Genomic DNA, 20,422 nt, shown 5'->3' with positions numbered 1-20,422 from the left:
TATAAAATACTCTCCAATACCTAAGACCCGATGTATATATCAAACAGGAACAAGCATAATTTCTTTGAGAGTTACTGCACTCCTTATTCTACATTTAATGGCAACAGCAAATATAAAAAAACGATGACCATAACACTTGTGCATGCATTGCACTGATTTGCTAATATTATGTAATTAGCAGTAGTTATGTGTACGAGCAGGCAAAACACGGGGCAAATGGGATTTATGAGAACTGCAAGGTAGATTGTAGCAATGTGGCTTGTTAAGTTAAAACAAATCAAAAATATACATTCTAACTAATTCTTATCAGAAAACAAGAACAATAATTGTGATTATTTTATTTTGCAAACAGAAAGTGGAGAATTATGCTTTGTTCTCATTAAATGAATGGATTTTCTTTGTGACTGCAACGACTATTCTTATCTTTTACTGCGTTTAACTCAGTGTCTTAGTACAATGTCAGCTGTATAATGAAGCAGAAATGCTGGCTACCAGAATTTTTATTGTTTTAAATAATCATTTTGCCTGCATGCACAAGTAAAATGAAAGGATGGGCACACACTGATTTTTATCATATGATTCACATAATGCAGGATTTCTTTTTATTCCCACGCCTTAATTTTCCATCATGCTCATCTTTTAAGTAAGAATTTATGAGCATGTTGCCTTTAATCACAATCTAAATTGATCTAATTAAGCATAAGGGTCTAATTTAAAATAAAGATTTTAAAAGTCATGTAACATCAAACTGCAGTACAAATAATGAAGACACTCTGTGCATCAGTCTCAGGCTTTTCACTGAATTTGGGAAGATTTTTCTGTGTATCATTTACTAGGATTGTCACTTATGAATATTATGAATAGTGCAGTTTTAAAGCTGCCTCAACACAAGTGCACGAACACAGGAATACAGCACTGGACTGAGAGAGCAAGGAGCTGTTCTCTATCATCTGCTTCCCCTTTGCAGATACAGGTTACCTCAGTAGAACAGCTGCTGTTTCAAGAGAGACAGCTCATCAAGATGAGTGAAGTGTCGGGGCAGGATCCTGTCTGTTCACAGGACTGACGGAGGATAACAGCACAACACCTGTCTCAAATAAAAGGTACTGTAGTAGTGCTAGTATCAGGAAATGCAATGTATAGAGTAAAAATGTACTGATTGCAGAATTCTTGGTGAGTGCTTATGTCTTTAAAAAAAGGGTTGATAGCTGAAACTTTTTTCAATGTCTTTATTAAGTTTTTGTTATTTAATACCCCTTGATCCCTCTGACGATCGACCTATCAACACAACCATCGATTGATCCATTTGTCGATCCATTTGTCTGAATCACTATTCAGGGATGTGTGTGGCTGTAGCCTATCACAGCTGTCCTACGGTGAAAAACAGGGTAAGACCCAGGACAGGTTGCAGGACTTCTTCTATTCCACTGAAACAAACAAATAAATAAAAATAACAGACCTTCATTAAAAATAACTGACTTGTTTTGAAGTCTTTCAGCTTTTCATCAGACTATCTTTGCATATTTATAGCCAGCACAGAATTAATGTGACACAACAAATATCAGTCAACATACACTATATTACAAAAAATATTCACACGGATATGAACTTGATTGGCATCCCATTCTTAATCCCTAGGGTTTACTATGTCGGCCCACCCTTTGCAGCTATAACAGCTGGGAAGACTTTCCACAAGGTTTAGGAGAGTGTTTACGGGAATTTTGATCATTCTTCCAAAAGTGCATTTGTGAGGCTAGACACTGAAGTTGGATGAGAAAGCCTGGTTCTCATCCCTACTCTAATTCATCCCAAAGATGCTCTCTCAGGTGGAATCCAGGACTCTGTGCAGGCCAGTCAGCTTCTTCCACACCAAACTCGCTCATACACATCTTTACACATCTTGCGTTGTGCACTGGTAAAGTCATGCAGAAACCGGAAGAGGTCATCTGCAAACTGTTCTCACAAAGTTAACAGAATAAAATTGTCCAAACTCTCTTGGTATGCAGTAGCATTAAGAACTACTTTCACTGGACCTAAAGCCCCTTTTCCATTAGTACCTGCTTGGATCGAGTCGCCATGGTTTGCCACGGTTCACCATGGTTTTCAGAGTTTTCCATTAGGTCATAGTACCTGGTGCCATAGTACCTGCTTGGCTGGGGTTCCAAGCAACCCGAGCAAGTACTAAAATGTGACGTTATCAGACTGCACACACGTTTGGCTGGTCAATGGCATTACTCGATGAGTCGTAAGTGTCTCGTCAAACAAAATCAAACCCGCTATTTAAAAAAAAAAAGTGTGTGTGTACATATGAACTTTATGAAGGCTATGAACCTTTGCTGTTTTTTGCAAGTAGTAATTTTTCAGTAACCATCAAATTCCAACAAGCTGTCCATGCTTGCTTTGTACTCGACCTTTATTAAAACTGAATGCACTTGACAGAACTGTGATAATGAAAAACTTGGGTTTAGTGGAAGCTCTGGAAAATGTTTAACTGCAACAGCTTCTTAAATACATAATTGAATATGTGTTTATACAAATAAGCACATATTAATGAAACGTAACCGTTACAAATTGTGCTACATTCAGCTGCAACATCAGGGGTCATTTGTCTCTGATATTTCTCTGTTTTCTATTTGCCATTTAAACAAAATAGCAGTCATGCTTCACTCAAAAAGGCTTCAACGATCTAATGGGTATAGACACACTGGAAACTCCAAAATGTATTAAGGCGACTGTTACGTGTCTGCAGGCTGCCTGGAGTTGTTGTGTTACCCTGTCCTGCTCGCGAGAAGGTGTAACAGAGACTGTCAGTACTGAAAGTTATGTACACTCAACAAAAATATAAACGCAACACCTTTGTTACTGCTCCCATTCCCCATGGGATGGACGTAGAGACCTAAAATTCATTCCAGATACACAATATAACCATCCCTCCCAAACAGTGGTCACAAATCAGTCCAAATGTGTGGTAGTGGGCACATCTGCTATATTGAGATAATCCATCCCACCTCACAGGTGTGCCACATCAGGATGCTGATCTGACATCATGAGTAGTGCACAGGTGTACCTCAGACTGCCCACAACAAAAGGCCACCCTGGAATGTGCAGTTTTTTGCGCTATTGGGTGTCTGGGGACCCAGAACCGGTCAGTATCTGGTGTGACCACCATTTGCCTCATGCAGTGCAACACATCGTCGCATGGAGTCTATCAGATTGTCAATTGTGGCCTGTGGAATGTTGGTCCACTCCACTTCAATGGCTGTGCGAGGTTGTTGGATATTCGTGGGAACTGGTGCACGCTGTCGTATACGCCGGTCAAGCACATCCCGAACATGCTCAATGGGTGACATGTCCGGTGAGTATGCTGGCCATGCAAGAACTGGGACATTCTCAGCTGCCATCTGCCCTGAACAATGTGAACCATGATTCATCCGTGAAGCGCACACCTCTCCAACGTGCTAGACGCCATCGAATGTGAGCACTTGCCCACACAAGTCTGTTACGGCGACGAGCTGGAGTCAGGTCAAGACCCCGATGAGGACGGCGGGCATGCAGTTGAGCGTCCCTGAGACGGTTTCTGACAGTTTGTGCAGAAATTGTTTGGTTGTGCAAACCAATTGTTCCAGCAGCTGTCTGGGTGGCTGGTCTCAGACGATCTTGGAGGTGAACCTGCTGGATGTGGAGGTCCTGGGCTGGTGTGGTTACACGAGGTCTGCGGTTGTGAGGCCGGTTGTATGTGCTGCCATATTCTCTGAAACGCCTGTGGAGACGGCTTATGGTTGAGAAATGAACATTCAATGCACGGGCGACAGATCTGGTTGACATTCCTGCTGTCAGCATGCCAATTGCACGCTCCCTCATTGCTTGTGGCATCTGTGGCATTTTGCTGTGAGACAAAACTGCACATTCCAGGGTGGCCTTTTGTTGTGGGCAGTATAAGGTACACCTGTGCACTACTCATGATGTCAGATCAGCATCCTGATGTGGCACACCTGTGAGGTGGGATGGATTATCTCAATATAGCAGATGTGCCCACTACCACACATTTGGACTGATTTGTGACCACTGTTTGGGAGGGATGGTTATATTGTGTATCTGGAATGAATTTTAGGTCTCTATGTCCATCCCATGGGGAATGGGAGCAAAAACAAAAGTGTTGCGTTTATATTTTTGTTGAGTGTATATAATCCTTATGTATCAAATATTACACTGTGGCAGAAAGAACATGTTGCTGCCTGAGGCTTCCCTCAGCATTATTCTAATGTAAATGTGGATGTAATGATGACAATCATTAATTAATCAGGTTAGGTATGACTTTCACTGATAATCAGCACCAGTGAAATATCATATCAGAATCAAAAATACTGATGGATGCCAGTGCTACCCCTGAGCGTCCTAGTAGATGCACCTATGGTATAAATTTGAAAACTCCTACGTCGCCTCATTGTCGAGTTATCATATACACAATCCTGGGTGTCTACACCGCCCGCTCAGCTTGACGGATCAACAACGATAGCCCATCAGGCTTTTATGCCTGAGGGGGAAAAACAGTTCACTTGAATATATACAAACCCATGCACTGAAAAATGAATGGTACTAAAAAAATAATCCATATCAATTGCAAGAAAAATACAATATCTTACTCAGTGTTAATCATGTGTAATAGAGTAGTCAATTAATAACATATACTTAAATATGTATAGAAATCCATGACAAGTACATGCATAAATAAAAGAAGCAGCTATACCATTACATGTCAGCTACTAGATTTGACTTGTTTATCTTTCCAAAATTATCTCTTAAATGACTCAATTGCTTTAGTTATTTCCAGGGAAAAAGGGATTAACAAGCACTTTGCTACCAATAAGATTACTGGACAAGATGTGCCAGTGTTGTGACCGTATTGGGAAAGGATTGGGAAATGGGTGAAAAAGCAGAGGTCAACCCCCCCGCCCCCCGTTCCAATCTGTTCTGAGTAGAGTGACTGAGCGCTAAAATATTACATCCATGAGTTTGTCTCTCATTAAATCGCTTTAATCAGAACTTTATTTCTTGAAAATTTGAAATCATTGACCTGTTTCTCCAGAGCTTCCTTAGAACTATTTTTTTTTATTCGCAACAGCTGGCTGCATGACAAACATCGTTTTAGGCTATGTGAATCATCAACTTGAATGACATAAAAAAAAGTTATTTCTGTCTTTTTTCTGTATTACTGTTGTTTGTCACAACTCCTGACTTATTTATTCTCAGGGTGAAAAAAGAAACAGAACAACAGGCACCGTCTCTGTGAGCCTGATTACCTCTGTGCTACAATGGGAGCTTTGTGAAGTGAGGTCTCGGAAGGGCCCTAATCAGAGTACCAAAAAATCCTGATGAGTTACTGATGATGCAGGCAGTCTCAGACTAAGTGGAGCAGAAGGAGCAACAGCTGCAGACTGGGGTCAAGCTGCAGTCTGAGAGGTCTGAAAAGTTGGGCTGTTTTGTTTCTGGCTGAGCAATTCTTAGAGCCAGACCTTGAACTTAAGCTCTGACCCCGCTCAGGTACAACCCATCACCGAGGCTGCAGTGATTTATCTGTTAATTACAACCACCAGCATCTACTGATGCTGCTGCTTTTAAGCGTGGCCTCGAATAACGGCATTACTGAAGCTGTCAGTGGTCTCTTTGGGTCACTCTGAAACAGATTTCAAAATTAAGAGAAGTGCCTATGCAGCAAAAGCACTGCTGGCAAGCAACTGTGATGAATTGGTGGGCTATTTTCAGCTCTGATCCCAGAAGCAGGGCTGGCGTCATGCCACGGAGAGGTCGGCCTTACAACTTCAGATGAGGCCCTGGGGCGCGAGGGACGGACCGGGCAGGGCACTGGGCCTAAGCCAGCTCTCTGAAGTGGTCCCTCCAGGACGGCAGATGGAGGGCTATGCAGGCGGCAGCCGTGTTCCCCCGACTCAGTCAGTCGCTCCAGTGGAATCAACCAACTGGGCTTTGATTCATCCCAAATCATCTGGCTTCTGTCGCTGCCGGTCCCACCAGTGAAATCAAAACTTGCTCTTCCAGATGGAGCGACAGACAATGCACAATATGTCCCATTGCACTCCACGTGACAGACTGGAGCCTGCCATAAAATGAGGCAGGAGGAGTGTGGTGTGGTGAGCGTTGTCCCTTAACTTTCTTGGCATCTAATGCACTGTAATTACTTTACTGTAAGGTGTCAGCTGAACAGCATAATTTATTTGACAATGTTTCCTCACTGCAGCCTCGCCGGGACCAAACTGGCCTCTTAAAGTGTGCAGTTAGAGAACAGCAATAATTAATGTCCCTAAATGAAACTTCATCTTGACGTTTTAATAGTGAGAGAGTAGAGTGACAGTCCTGATGTTAGGAATTCCAGCGAGTCCTCTCCCTGCTGCTCTCAGTACCTGTCACCAACCAGTCAAGGGCAGCACACACTTCACACTGTGTCCAACATGCTCGGTGTGTGTGTGTGTTGGCAACAGAGGGCCCAGATTTAATGAGGCACACCTGGCCCTCATTCATAATGGAGGGAAGATTTCATATTAATTTGGTGACAGTGTCAGTGTCCAGGGTGAAGTCAAACAGCTGTAGGGATCCAGTTACTACTGCATAATGTATGATCTATATCACATGTATTTTAAACCAACATCTTCATTGTTCAAGCAGTAAATAACACAGAAGGGTGTGTTAATTAAAGTCCTACTGTATCAACAAAAAACACCTCTACAGGAGTCATGAAACCTTCTTGAGAATGACTTGTCACGGTGAAGCATCAGGTGGGTGGCGTTGGTTAGTGTCAGGCTGCGTGTAGATGCAGACTGCGAGCATGCTGTGTGGCTTGTGCGAGCAAGTGCATCAATAATGTTTGTTCCAGAAGGAAGTCTCAGCTCCTAGCAAAGAAACAGTGAAAATACTGCAATGATTAAAGCAGACACATATATTGTTTTCACCTTGTGAGTGTGTGCACATGTCTTAATGACAAAATGGGGTCCTGGAGGGACTCACCTACCATAGCAGGAACAACTGTCTGGCTGTCAGCCCGGATGTCTGTAGGGAGATTTTATCAACACTATAATGTTGTTACAGGTGTGTAGCATAGTCTGTATATTCAAAATATAGGTACCAAATGTGTTGTTTGTGAAGTCCCATTCTGAGGCCTTTATTTTAGCTTAATGGCCTCAGAATTGGTGCTATCTGCAGCCAGGAATCATAGTAATCAGCCAAGACGGGTAAGTGCTAAATACTCAGCTAATTGCCTACCTGTCACTCAAAGAGGTAATGGATAACTTCATGACCTTAATACATAAAACTGAAGTTCTTGTTTTTGGTCCTGAACATATTTCTAATAGTGTTTTTCTCCATTATGGACAAATGATAATCAACCCAAAGTCATTTGCTTTGGGTTGATTATCAAACACTAGATCCAAGAGTTTCATCCTGATACCCAACAACAATCAAGGTGCCGTTGCCTTTAGAGGTCTGGGCATCCCTCTATGGATTTACTTACATAGACCATTACTGGCTCACAACCAAACCAATCATGCTGAATGATACAGGTAGCATCATGTTCGCCACGGCTTCTCTAGACTCTCTCATATCTGTTGTTTTTGTTCAGGGTGAACCTGCTTTAATCTGTGAAAAGCACAGGGAGCCAGTTCTAGTATTCTATGCCAAATGCCAATCAGGCCCTCATGAAGTCTGTTTCTGATTGCTTGGTCAGAGACATTCAGACTAGTTGCATGCTGGAGGTCATTTTGTAACTCTGGCAGTGCTCATCCTGTTCCTCCTTACACAAAGGAGCAGATACCGGTCCTGCTGATGGGTTAAGGATATTCTACATCCTGGTCCAGCTGTCATAGAACAGCTGTTTGTCTCCTCTCTTACATGCTCTTGGGACTTTGCTGGGAGACAGAAAAAGAATACTTGTGAAACCTCTGTAGGGTCCAGGTATCACCTCAGAGTACCAGTAGTGACACTGACTCCAGCCAAATAAGTCAGAAAAGATGAGAAGGAAAAAAAATGTCTGTTCCCGTTTTGGGGGTTGTCTCATTGTTGCTATGGTTGCTAGTCAGTGTTGGGGAGTAACGGAATACATGTACCGCTGTTACGTATTTAAAATACAAAATATGAGTAACTGTATTCCGTTACAGTTACCGTTTAAAAAGGTGGTATTTAGAATACAGTTACTTTGTTGAAATAAATGGATTACACTGCGGTACTTTCCTGTTTCATATAGTCGCGGGTCAGGACTGTTTGGGTTTTGTTTGACAGCTACGTTCTGTTGTTCCAGGCGGCAGCGTTACGGTTGCCATGGTTACAGGGCGACGCTCTCTCTCTCTGCGTGTTTCCTGGGTGAGAAAGCGCCTTTTCGTTGTTGTTGTTGTTGTTGTGCTAAGCTAACAGGCAGAATGCTACAAGCATAGCTCTAAAGAATGTAGCATCATGGGCAGTGTAGTCCGTGCTGCAGGGAGAATGGACTGCCATACACCTTATGGGTCTGTGAGCGAGGAGGGAGAAAAAGGGGAGTGGAAAGGTACGAGTTGTCATCGAGGAAAAACGGGAGCTGGAAGCATGTAAACATAATAATAACCACTTCAGCCAAGAAGAGTGCCTGACGAGCCCAGTTGTAAGTAAGCTATTAAGACTCGACTGTACACCGTGTTCGTGTTTTCCTCCGAAACAATAAGTTCCGTTGGAGCCGTCTTTCAACGCCTCTCTCTGTCTCTCGCAAGAAAAGTTGACCCACACAACAAAGCAAAGCTATTTTTTGGCTACGAGCCGACAGGGACCCCGCCGTATTAGTCAGAGGTCATTTACATTAGTAATAAATCACAGCAATAGTACATTCACGTTGTTGTAAAAAGCATGATAATATATTAAGTAATCCAAAGTATTCAGAATACGTTACTGTCATTGAATAACGTAACGGAATACGTTACAGAATACATTTTGGGGCATGTATTCTGTATTCTGTAATGGAATACATTTTAAAAGTAACCTTCCCAACACTGTTGCTAGTAGACCTATTGTGGATGTCATTAACACCAAAAGCAGCTAAAACTGATTAAAAACCCCTTCAGCTAGTTAACTGACCAAATATTTTAGAAGTTTAATTTGACTTTGATTTATTTTCTGATTAAAAAGTGTTTCTGATTTTTTTTGAGCAGTGTATTTTACTAGGCAAACTGGTCAGTTATAACAAGTAGTTAATAAGGTAATTAGTTAGCTAACATAAGGTTTGTTTCTGCAGTAAAATTTGAAAAACTGGTAAACTTACTGTGCAAAGCTGGCCTTACTGTCTAAAACATGGCTGCAGTTGTTAAGCCCCCCAACCCAAGTTTGCAGTTTTAATTGAAATATATGAAACTTCCTTTCTCAATAAAATATATTTTTGTTTGCACGCCATTTTGATCTTGTGTTTTTGAAACCACCCCCACATTCTCTGACAAATGTGTATGTGCAAATATGATTCATAAATAACCTTCTGCTCAATAAGCTGTGCAGAAGGTGAAGTGTAATATTTTGAGAGCGCCTCATTCCTTCATCAGAGAACACCATTAAGTCATGATTAAGGTTTTTTTTGTTGTTGTTAGTAACAATCCTTTAACTTTGATGCAATTGAAATCTGAGGCAAACCATCTGGGCAACTGGGTGTGAATAAATAAATGAGTATGCATGAACTTCACAACTTTTATAAGGTGAGACTGTGCGAGATTTTGTGCGTTAATAACCACACGCTCCCAGCTCTTACAGCAACGTGTATTATGTTACGTGGGACTGCACCTGTGCCTGGAGGCTAAATCAAGATTAGTGACAGCTTGATTCAGGGTGTGATGTGAAAATGAGCAGCAGGTCATCTCAATGCACAGATTGCAACACACGGAGTTCTCCTTAATTAACCCCCACCCTCCCAACCTGCACACACATACACACACAATTACAGACTGTGATAAATGATACCATTTATACATAGACTCTGGGCCTCAGGACTTGTGAAATATGTGTGATAGAAGGAGCAAAGACACAAAACAAAAATTTACATTTGCATTTTAAAGGCAGTTCTGTTGGAGTTTCAACTCGCCCTTTATCAGTAAGGTTAACATCAGTCCCAGTTCTAATTAAAAACCTTCATAACCTTCATAACACAGGTTTATTTCAGGTTATATAATTCATTTTTTTAACATATGCAAGAATCAAGGTAAGAAATTGATTAAACAGTGTATTTATCAACTCTAATGTATGCTCAAAATACTACACTCCCCAATTAACGCCAAGCCTACAATAGTGACCAGAGATGGGCAGTAACGCGTTACTTGTAACGCGTTACTGTAATCTGATTACTTTTTTCAAGTAACGAGTAAAGTAAGGGATTACTATTGCAAAATCGGTAATTAGATTACCGTTACTTTCCCGTAGGAACGCTGCGTTACTGCGTTACTAAAACCGTGATTTTTTTTGCGAGAATGTCTCATGACAGTGACGTAAGCAAGTGCGACGTTGGTGACAGCAGCTGTGTGCAGATCAACAATGGATAATATATCGAGTGCGGGAGAGAGTATGAGCGTGCAGCGTTTAAAGTGTGGAAGTACTGACCTTACTTTGAGTTTGATTCCATAAAAAGTGACAAAAACATTAGCGTCCATCGTGCGTGGGAAGAAAACTTCTTTTTACAGCGAAAAAAACCCCTAAACTTCCGAGCAAGCACCGAGTAGCTACGACGTGATGGGAAACTCACAGAGACACTCGTGCGGATTCTTCAACTGACCGCAGCACACCTACACCAGGGTAACCCTCCGCCTACCCTGCTCCTGCTTTACAGGTGAAAATAGAGCAAAAGGACCGCTGAGTCTTTGACTTTATTTATTTTCTGCTGTGTTTTACTTGCATCTGTTTGAAAGAGTGAGTGAAAACACAAAAAATATTTTATTTTATGTGCTGGAATGTGTAGAAAATAGGTTTAAATGTTAAACTAATTTATTCAAGTCAGAGAATGTTGCATATAATTAAATGTTTTGCTTGATGCATAAAGTTAAAAGATTAAAACTGATAAAACAAGTTAAAAAAGAGACTTTTCCATTTGATTACATTTTGTATGATGGATTATGTAGAAAAAGTAGAATTGGGCTGAAAGATCTATCGCTTTATCACCTCGTCAGGTTGTAAATCGTGTTTTTAAAAAGTAACTAAGTAACTAAGTAATTAATTACTTTTGAAAATAAGTAATCAGTAAAGTAACGGGATTACTTTTTGGGGTGAGTAATCAGTAATTAGTTACTGATTACTTTTTTCAAGTAACTTGACCAACACTGATAGTGACAGACTGATTTGCTAAAGGGAGCATTATTAACTATCAGTGTACATACAGCTTTTTTAAAATAACACTGCTAGTTAGTAGTATACTGCTGCTGTGGTGTGTGGTGATGTTCATAGAAAGACAAACAGATGATGACACTCCCCAGTCCCACACCTCCACTTTGTCCACTGTTTACCAAGATAAATTGGATCAGATCAAAAACATACTATTTTACGCTGCCTGTCTTTCATTCCTTTTATATATGCTGACAGCCCCCTGCAGCTTGCAGCAGACTTTCTAGATGCCTTCACCATTCTACGCTCCTTCCTTCCTGAAGAATTCTAACATATTATTACTTCAGTGGTTAAATAAATATTTACTATAATGCCATCCTTCCATTTTCTTCCTGAAATTGAGGGGTGGTGGAGTCATTTTCAAAACATTTTCAAACAATAAAAACTATGAAAACACCTCACTGCATATACAACTGGAAAATTGCATGCAAAGTAACAAAAGTAAAAGTACTTATTCTGCTGAAAAAATAGAAATGTCATTACTGTATAATGGTTAAGCTTGATCTCATCTACTTTATATTCTGCTCAGTACTCGGTAATGCATCATATTCTGTCAAATCATGTGTTTGTACTGTGGCTGTCCTGTCAGGACCAACTAATTGATCATTTAATAATTACATTTTTTTTTTTTAAAGTGACATCGCTTTGTTTTGATTTGCGCAATGTCGGGTAACTGTCAGGATTTATTTATTTTAAAATCTGCTGATTTTATCCTTGCCTGTCACTCTTAGTTAATAACTGAGCACAACCAACAATAACAACAACAACAACAACAATCACTAATAATTACATTTTTAACTCATTCACTGCCATTGACGTCTATAGACGTCAATGGCAGTCAACGTAAGTTGAACTGAAGCCCACCAGCAGTAAAAGTAGACCTGCAAGGAGGTGCAGGGTTTGCGCACGTAAGGGATTACGCAGTGAGACAAAAATGTGGTGCAAGTCTTGTTGTGTTTCATTTGAAAATGGCTGGCAGTGAATGAGTTAATGATAATAATAATAACAATAATAGATAAATCACACCTGAAATTAAAGCTTTGAACTGTATTGATTTACAGGGGGATTAAAAATATGAATAAAAAAATGACATATTAGCAAAGCAGCAGGTTAAGCTTTGAGCAGCATGGTTCCTGTGGCTAATTGTGACAACAAGATGGCAATAATGTAAAGTATGGATGCAGATGGTTTACAAGTTTTGTGACAAATGCTGTTTGCGTTTAACTGATATCTACTTTTAGATTTCACTGGTCAAACACTGCTTGCCTTGCTTGTCTGGAAAGAATGTGACAGCTGCTTTCTTTCAGTAGCTGGGTGGGAAATATCGCAGAAGTAGTCATCAGCCTTTCACCCTGTGGTAGCTGGGAAAGGCTCAAGCCCCCTGCAACCCTGACCTGGATAAGTACGAAGTGTGGATGGATGGAAGCAGCAATCGAGTGCATAATAATTTATTTTGCAGACTTCTAATTTTAAATGTTCTCAGAATTAAAACCTAGTCATTTCATTAAGCTGGAACTAGCTAAGAAACTTAAATAGCTAATACTAGTTATTTTTTTAACAGTCTGCTAAACTCTAGGCAGATAATATTTTTTAAAAGTACAGTACGAAAAGGTACAATACAGGAAAATGTAGTACAGTAGAATACAAAAAAGTACAATTTTTAAGTGTTAGATTTGTCTGTGTTTTTACTGTAATTTCCTAGAATTATATTAGACTGTAACAATGTGAATTGTTGATCTTAATTTAAATGAATTAAATCTGTGAACACTGTTATGTAATAATAAAAGGTCATTCTGAATGTAACATTTCAAAGATCTCAACGAGCAGGTTTTGTACAGTTTTTGACACAAAGTTACATCAGCTTACTTTTTGCAGGTTCAAAAAAGATTGTGATAAAATTCAGATTTAAGAAAGGGAGAACAGAAGAGGAAGATTGCGGATTATTTTGAAAGGTAAGTGAGTTTTGATCAACTGGAATTTTTTCCTTTTATTTGTTTGTTGACAAGGGTGGAGGGAAGGATAAATACTGCATCTGTGCAAACTAACCACATTTAGTATTCACAGATGTCACAGTGGAGCTATAAAAGGTCCATGTCAGTGGCATGGACACTACTTTCTTCTAGCAATCCCACATAGCAATGAGACAAGAGGAAACTGAAATGTACATTAATTGTAAGGGCCATCAGGCTGCAATTCATCTAACTGCACAAAAGTATCGAAGTAAGTCTTCGAAAAACAGCACCATCCTTTTTGATCCACTTGTCCACTTAGCACTTGTTTGATGACTTTATGGTCTTAATCGTATCTTCCAAGTCCTTTTGAGTATAACATCCATTAGAATAAAAAAAAAAAGTGAGTAAAACTTGGGATTGACAGCAAGCCGAGTCTCTCGGTTCCTTCGTAGTGTCCCCACTCACTTGTGACATCCAATTTCAAAACACCAAGATATGGAGTCTTCACTAACCAACAGGCTGTGCCCATCTTTTATGTACAACCTGTGTGGAGCATTCATAGACTAGAAATCAGTGAACAAGGGACCTGACTTCAGATGCACTGTGTCGTTCATTCTGGCTACTCTGGCTTACTGGGACACTTAAAGGAGGTGGGTAATATTTTATAACATTACCTGTGCTTTTCCTTTGACAAGTCAAAATGTCTGCTGTGAGAAAAGCCTATTATGCTCATCAATTAGGTTTGCACATGCAGAGAGCTTAATGTCCCAGACATCCCACGTTTGTGCTTGGAGATTTGGCTAGTGCCCCAACTCATGTGGCCACTGACTGTGATGCCAGATGAACATTACCCAGCACTCCCAGCCCCCTCTTGCTTCCTCCACCCCATCGCTTGTTAAGAATTCTCTCCTGACTTATTATCCTTTGGGTGCATAGGAGAATTTGTTGCATTGCACACTGTCATATAACAGGTAAAATATTTATTTTGCTGGTTTTGCGCTCGGTTTCTGTTGTCAGGCAAGGCTAATTTATTATACAAAAGGTTCCACAGAAGCATTGCGTGACAGTGTACAACAAAACACTTTATGTCTCAAAGTGAAATATGATATTGATTGATACTGTGGTTGTGTTCACCTGACAGTATGCCATAGGGCTGAATAGTTGAGGGCTTCTTCTGTCAAAAGAACAGCAACCCATCGAGACAACAAATTCGACAAACGCAAACCTGCAACAACTCTAAAATAAACTGCTTTGCAAAACTGAACCCAAACATCCATTTACATCTCTGAAAAGGCGGTGTATCTGCATCAGATGGAGCTATTGAGCTGCGGCACTGTATCATATTTTCTCGTCAATGACCTCCTCAGTTGGTCGATTCACATATTTGGAGACAAATTTGCTATTAGCAATGCAAGTGTAACATCCAGTATACTCTCCAGTCCATTTTCCACTACAGTGTTGCGTGATGCATGGGTCTCTCCCAGCATGCAGCCAGTGAAAGCTTGGAGTTGAGCCCAGAAGATTCGATTCTGGGAGTACAGTTAAATCCAGCAATCCATGCTGTGTCACCTTTTAACATTTCGTTTGTTTTTGGCAATATGTGGCATATTTATAGTTAAACACCATAAAATGCCAAAGACAATATAGCAGCTGTTGTATTCTCGAAGCATTCATTTGATCTTTTCGCCACAAGGCTGGAATAATACATTTAGACTGCTCCATCGCCTGCACTGTTCCTTTCAGTGTTGACTCTGCAGGATTGCGGATCAATCCCAGTGACTAAATAATTAATTTGTCAAGTGCTGAGACATCTGGATTTAAAAATTAAGATGATTTAACACAAGCCACAGAAGGTGTCATTCAAATTCATTTATAACAGTGTGTGGGCACTTTCACAGAAAGGCAAGCGGAGACTCAAAAAAGAAGAAAAAAGTAACAAGATTAACTGAACCTTATTAAATCATACCGTTTTGTGATTTTGTGCTTTTATTCTCTTATATATGCGTCACTCTGCATGGACGTCTTGACCTTTCTGCGCTCCTTTGTTGCTGATTGACAGTTTTTCGAACAACACACTATGAAAACACCTCACTACTAACCCGGCTGTAGCTCAGGTGCTAGAGTGTGTGGTAGAATTTGTTCTCCTGTCCATGTGTCAAAGTAAAAAGGTTTTGAGGTTACAAACAAAGGCCTACAACTTAATTTTAAAAAGGATATTATAATATATTAATATAATAACAAAAAATACAATTTAATTAACAGAAATAATTAACAAAAATCTGGTGTTGTGTTACAAAAGCAGCTGGCTAAATTTGGCATAAAGTTGGCAGTAATGTAAGAGATGGATTCAAACAGGTAATGGGAAAGAAAAAAAAGGAAACATTACTAACGAGTAAGTAATGTTGAAAGGGCATTTAAGTGACTGTGACTATTATGTAAAGAAACACCGTATTGAATAATCACATAAATCTGTCAAAAGAAGAGTTAATATTGCACTTAGATTTGGCAAAAAGAAGATTCTAAATGAATGAAATAAATGTAAGGGTGCAAATGTCTCCTTCGATTAAAGCTATTAAAAACTGTCTAGTATGAGATTAACTCCTTCTGACCATGGAAAATGTTTATTGGATTAGATTTCTGTTGCATATTAGAATTCAAGCTTTCAGTATTTAGACACATGTACACACACACACACGTACTGTAGAATATATAGCATACTTACACTGTAAACGCAGACACAGATTAGAAAGCCAGTGCATGGAAGCCGGATTCTACGTCTATAAATATATATTTAAATTCCAGGAGGAGGCTAAATTCTATAGCGCCGCTGTGTTCAAGGCCTCAGAGCTGGAGACAGGAAATGCTGTCTCACAGTGCTTATCGATGGTGCTTATTCAGCACCCGGAGACCAGTAAATCAATGATCCTTTAACTGTTAATCAATCACATCTCACTGTTATTCTCATAAGACTACTGTAGCTTCATTACTGTTCAACAATTAACACTGCCAGGAGAGTGATTGGTACACTGAGTGCAATGATTAATGGGACTATACAATGGGAGGGAGTCCAATGAATTCAAATTTAGATGTTAATTAATTATAGGATAGTCATTCATTGATGATAAGATAAGGTTATAGTGGTTTATAGCATGAGGTTTGCTCGGTTGCTCTCAACCCATCTTAACATGACTTATACTGACAGCAGCAGGACAACATAAATATGTTAATTTTGGATGTAATTGAACTTTGTGCTGACAGGGGAGGGGATTATTTCAGTGTTGCTTCACCTTGGAGTTGTAATATTGCCTGATCTCTCCTTTTCAGTTCTGAAAATGTTCAAAGTCTGCTACAAATCATTGGGCCTGATAATTGCCATTTGTTCCCTCTCATGCCTTTTGTCAGAGGGGTTTTAAGTTACATCCTTGACTGTTGCATTTATTTTATAATAATTAATTGCTCCTTCTCCAACCAGCATATGAATATAAGAGACAGCAGAAATAATTGAAGAATAGCAGGTAGTGGGCAAATGTTGAATTGTGTCCCAAAAATGTGATGACTCAAGACAAGATCACAGCACCTCCTACACACTGTTGTCCAACATGGAGCACTTACATGCACACTTACATAGGCGATTTCAAGTACAATGAAAGACCAGATATAATCCTACCTTTTGTGAAACAGCCTGCGCTATTCTATCTTTTCTCTGTTGTTTTTTAGGCATTTTTGCAGCATGTTGTCGTCCATCACTGAAATTAGTAATACACTGAGTGGGAGAATGATCTGATAACAAAACGCCAGTAAATTATCGTAAGTATCTCATCATCTGTCATGTGTTACAGCAATGAGTGAGACTTTATCTGCTTTTTGGACAGAGGGCTGTGGACTACAACACTGTGAAGTCAATACGTCTGGCTCTGTCTTCATATCCTTTTGCATCCAGCCTCAGTCTATTGGCACACTGAGAACTCAATTTTTGCACATTTGCATCAGTTCCCTGCCAAAGTGCCTATCGCATGGGAACCTGTGGCCACACTTCCAACAAAAAAGTGAATGTTGATTACATTTTAATAGAATAACCTCCAGTAACACTGGAAAATCATGCAAAGAGAAACATAGGAATGAACCAGTGAATCATAAATCAGCTTTATTAGAATGCAGTAACCTATTGTATTCTGACATTTTTGCAGTTGTTTAGTCCATACACCAATGAACCATCAATGTGAAGCAGGAAAAAATGAGCGCACGAGGGAATGTTTAAAGTCTGCAGCTGGGTTTCTACTCGCCAGGATCTTGTCAGTTGCTGAATCGAGAAATACAAGTGGCTCGAACTGTGGGTGAAGCTCAGGCAGGGAGCAGGTGCAACAGATGATTATAATAACGCTGTTACTTTAAGCAGAAAACCCTCCAAATATGCCCTCAATATAGATCTCAAATCCACTGAAAACTTGGTTTTAAAGTTTGGCTTTTCTCAGTAACATTAAATATTTAAGCCTAAGTAAGCAACAGTAAGTTAAAGGTAAGGGGGGATATGTCGGGTTATATTTACTGTGTCAAGAGTCGAACACTTAAAAACACCGTAAACTACTTTATTAGAACTGTGTGGGGGTAATTCCAAAGGCACATGCTAACAGTGAAAGGCTTGGAGCTGCTTTATGCATCTGTTCTTGATTCTCAGTCTCCAGCTGAACTGGCAGAAGAGTTTCAGATCTTTCAGTTCTCCACAAACCATCACAACATGCAAGAGAGGATCCTAACATATCGTACCTACAGTATTGTACCAAAGGTAATGTTAGGGTGACACAATAAAAACCGAAGATCAGTGTCATCTGATAACTTTAATGAACATATTACTATTGTTCAGTGTTAGGCGGATCTAATCTAAAGGCTTTTGTTTGCAGGAAGTTAATAGCTTTATAGATTTAGTCATGTTTTTGACCTGTGATGTGAATGTTTAATAGAAATTCTTTATCTAGTGAACACATAGATGATAATATTGTTGGCATGTTATTTCTAAACATATTTAATGAATATGGAAAACCATCATTCATAAAAAGCTTTTGCAGAGCAAAACAAGACAAAGCACACTGACTCGCTGGCAAAAAAGCATAAAAACATTATTCCTCTCGTTCATTTTTATTTCTGTTTCATAAACAAACTTTGTCTATGCAAGGAACTTCATTACATCATTGCTGAATAGCATTACACTATAGAAAATCCCAAAGACCTTTGAAAGAATTTTGTCACTAATCTTCAGCTGTTCAACCACTGTTTTGTATTTGGATGGAGAAACAATCTCCAAACAATGGAAAAAAAGGAAAATCATTTTTTATGAATATCCTGGAGAAAGGACTAACCTCGTCAAAATCAAACAACTGTTTAAAATCTGATCATTTTCACAGTGTTCATCTCAAATATTCTGCAACAATGAGGCTGGTTTGTACATTGCTTCGGTGGCAGAGAGCCTGCTCCCAGTATTGCTTTACCACAGGCCCCTGTGGAGTCTGAACACCCTTTTATCCCTTTGCCTCAAGTCGCAATCAGATAATTGTTTCTCAGAGCAACCATTTGAGACTGCAAAACCATGTAATCCCCAGTGCTGCTCTAATGGTGCTACAATAGCAGGAGACTGCTAGAAACTCTCTGGGTCTCATTGTGAGCTTGTTGCTGAAAAGAAATGCCTTTCAGAATTGTTTAGGTGTGGATAGGAACCGCAGATACTTAAGTCACAGTGAACTTTCACAAAGATGAGGTGCATTTTGAAAAGTTGCACTTCCTTTCAGTCCCAAAGGATGCATTTGTTGAAGAAGGGACATTTAACTGGCAGCTTTTGCTGTTGCTATACTACCTTGAAAATGTATAAAAAAAACTAGTGATTTTGTTTTTTTCTTTTTGCATCATACAACTCAGGTCGCATGAGACACCCCTCCCGGCAATTATCATGACAGTATTACCTGTCAGCTCCCTGGCGCTGTCACTATACTGTACCCTTGTTGTATGCATTTTCTACTCAGCCAAAACAATTTTGTTGATGTGTGGGCTGTTTTCAAAGATGCAGCAGCAGCACTGTTGCAGATAAAGCGCTAGAATCCACTGGAAATATTGCAGGGTTTCTCGAGGAGAGGTGGTTGAAATAGTGAAAATCTGTGAAAAGAAAAAACTGAAGAAAAGAAAAAGAACAGAAAAACCTTTAGATTGACCTTTGGAGACAGACACTGTGAAATCACAGCCTTGGCATTTCAACTAAGCCAAATTATATTTAGAACTGAAATGACTAATTGCAAAAGAGAGCTCCAATTCCCACCTCTCATTATTTATTTCAGCTATATCATTACTCAGAGCTTAAAAAAAGAGAAAAGAATGAAATGTATCGTCAATGTTTTGCCCTTCTTCTGTAAGACGTAACTTCCGCAATATATCCTGTGTAATGGCAGTTTATCGCTCCCTGAACGGCACTATTCGATGATATAGTAAAAAAGGGAACAGTGGGAGTTTGCATTCAGGTGTAATTTTCCATCTGTGCTCTGGTAAGGTGAACGGTCTATTTATAAGCCAGATTGAACATATTGGCTATTTTTCACCTTTTATTTATTTATTTTACTGTTTAAAGCGTTGTTATTCTCAGCAGGTAATCAATTTTTCATAGAAGCTTTTAGTTGGAGGCTGTTGATGATTGTTTATAAAAGCAAAAAAGGACAAAAAGCTTTCCTGCTGGTTGCTTTTGTTTTTCTAATTCAAAAGAAGAACATTTGCTGACTACTTGCAGAACAAATATATGAAGATAAGTGTTAGCTGTGAATGTTAAGCTCTTTCCTGCCTCACAAATCAATATGCATTTCATTGGAACTTACAGCTAAAGTTCCACTGTCCCCCAACATGCAGTGAGGTAAGTTTGTCCTCCGTGTCCATCTTTTGAAGATTCCGAGTTTTTGTTTTCAATTCTTTTGCTCATGCAACAGACAGAACAAAGCTTTAGTGTCATGCTGAAACAGAGTGCCTCCAAAGTCATCATTGTGTAGAAATCAGCCAAGGTCGCCACCTGCAGCCTGAAGGTGTTGGTCTGTCTAACAGCAATGATAAGCCATGCAGCGCTT

At 39.7% G+C, this 20,422-nt stretch overlaps 1 long non-coding RNA gene across 1 annotated transcript; it reads right to left on the bottom strand.

Moving 5' to 3' along the window:
- Positions 1–1,213: 1,213 nt before the first annotated feature.
- LOC113022952 (uncharacterized) lies at positions 1,214–16,206 on the bottom strand. The gene is made up of 4 exons (XR_003272475.2): positions 16,054–16,206; positions 7,022–7,059; positions 6,734–6,902; positions 1,214–1,427 (listed from the first exon to the last, which is right to left on the bottom strand). It is a non-coding gene; the product is annotated as an uncharacterized LOC113022952 (long non-coding RNA).
- Positions 16,207–20,422: the final 4,216 nt, after the last annotated feature.

This window comes from Astatotilapia calliptera, chromosome 5 (genome assembly GCF_964374335.1).
Source record: "Astatotilapia calliptera chromosome 5, fAstCal68.1, whole genome shotgun sequence".
Lineage (NCBI taxonomy): Eukaryota > Metazoa > Chordata > Actinopteri > Cichliformes > Cichlidae > Astatotilapia > Astatotilapia calliptera.
This window is presented reverse-complemented; position numbering and strand designations above follow the sequence as displayed.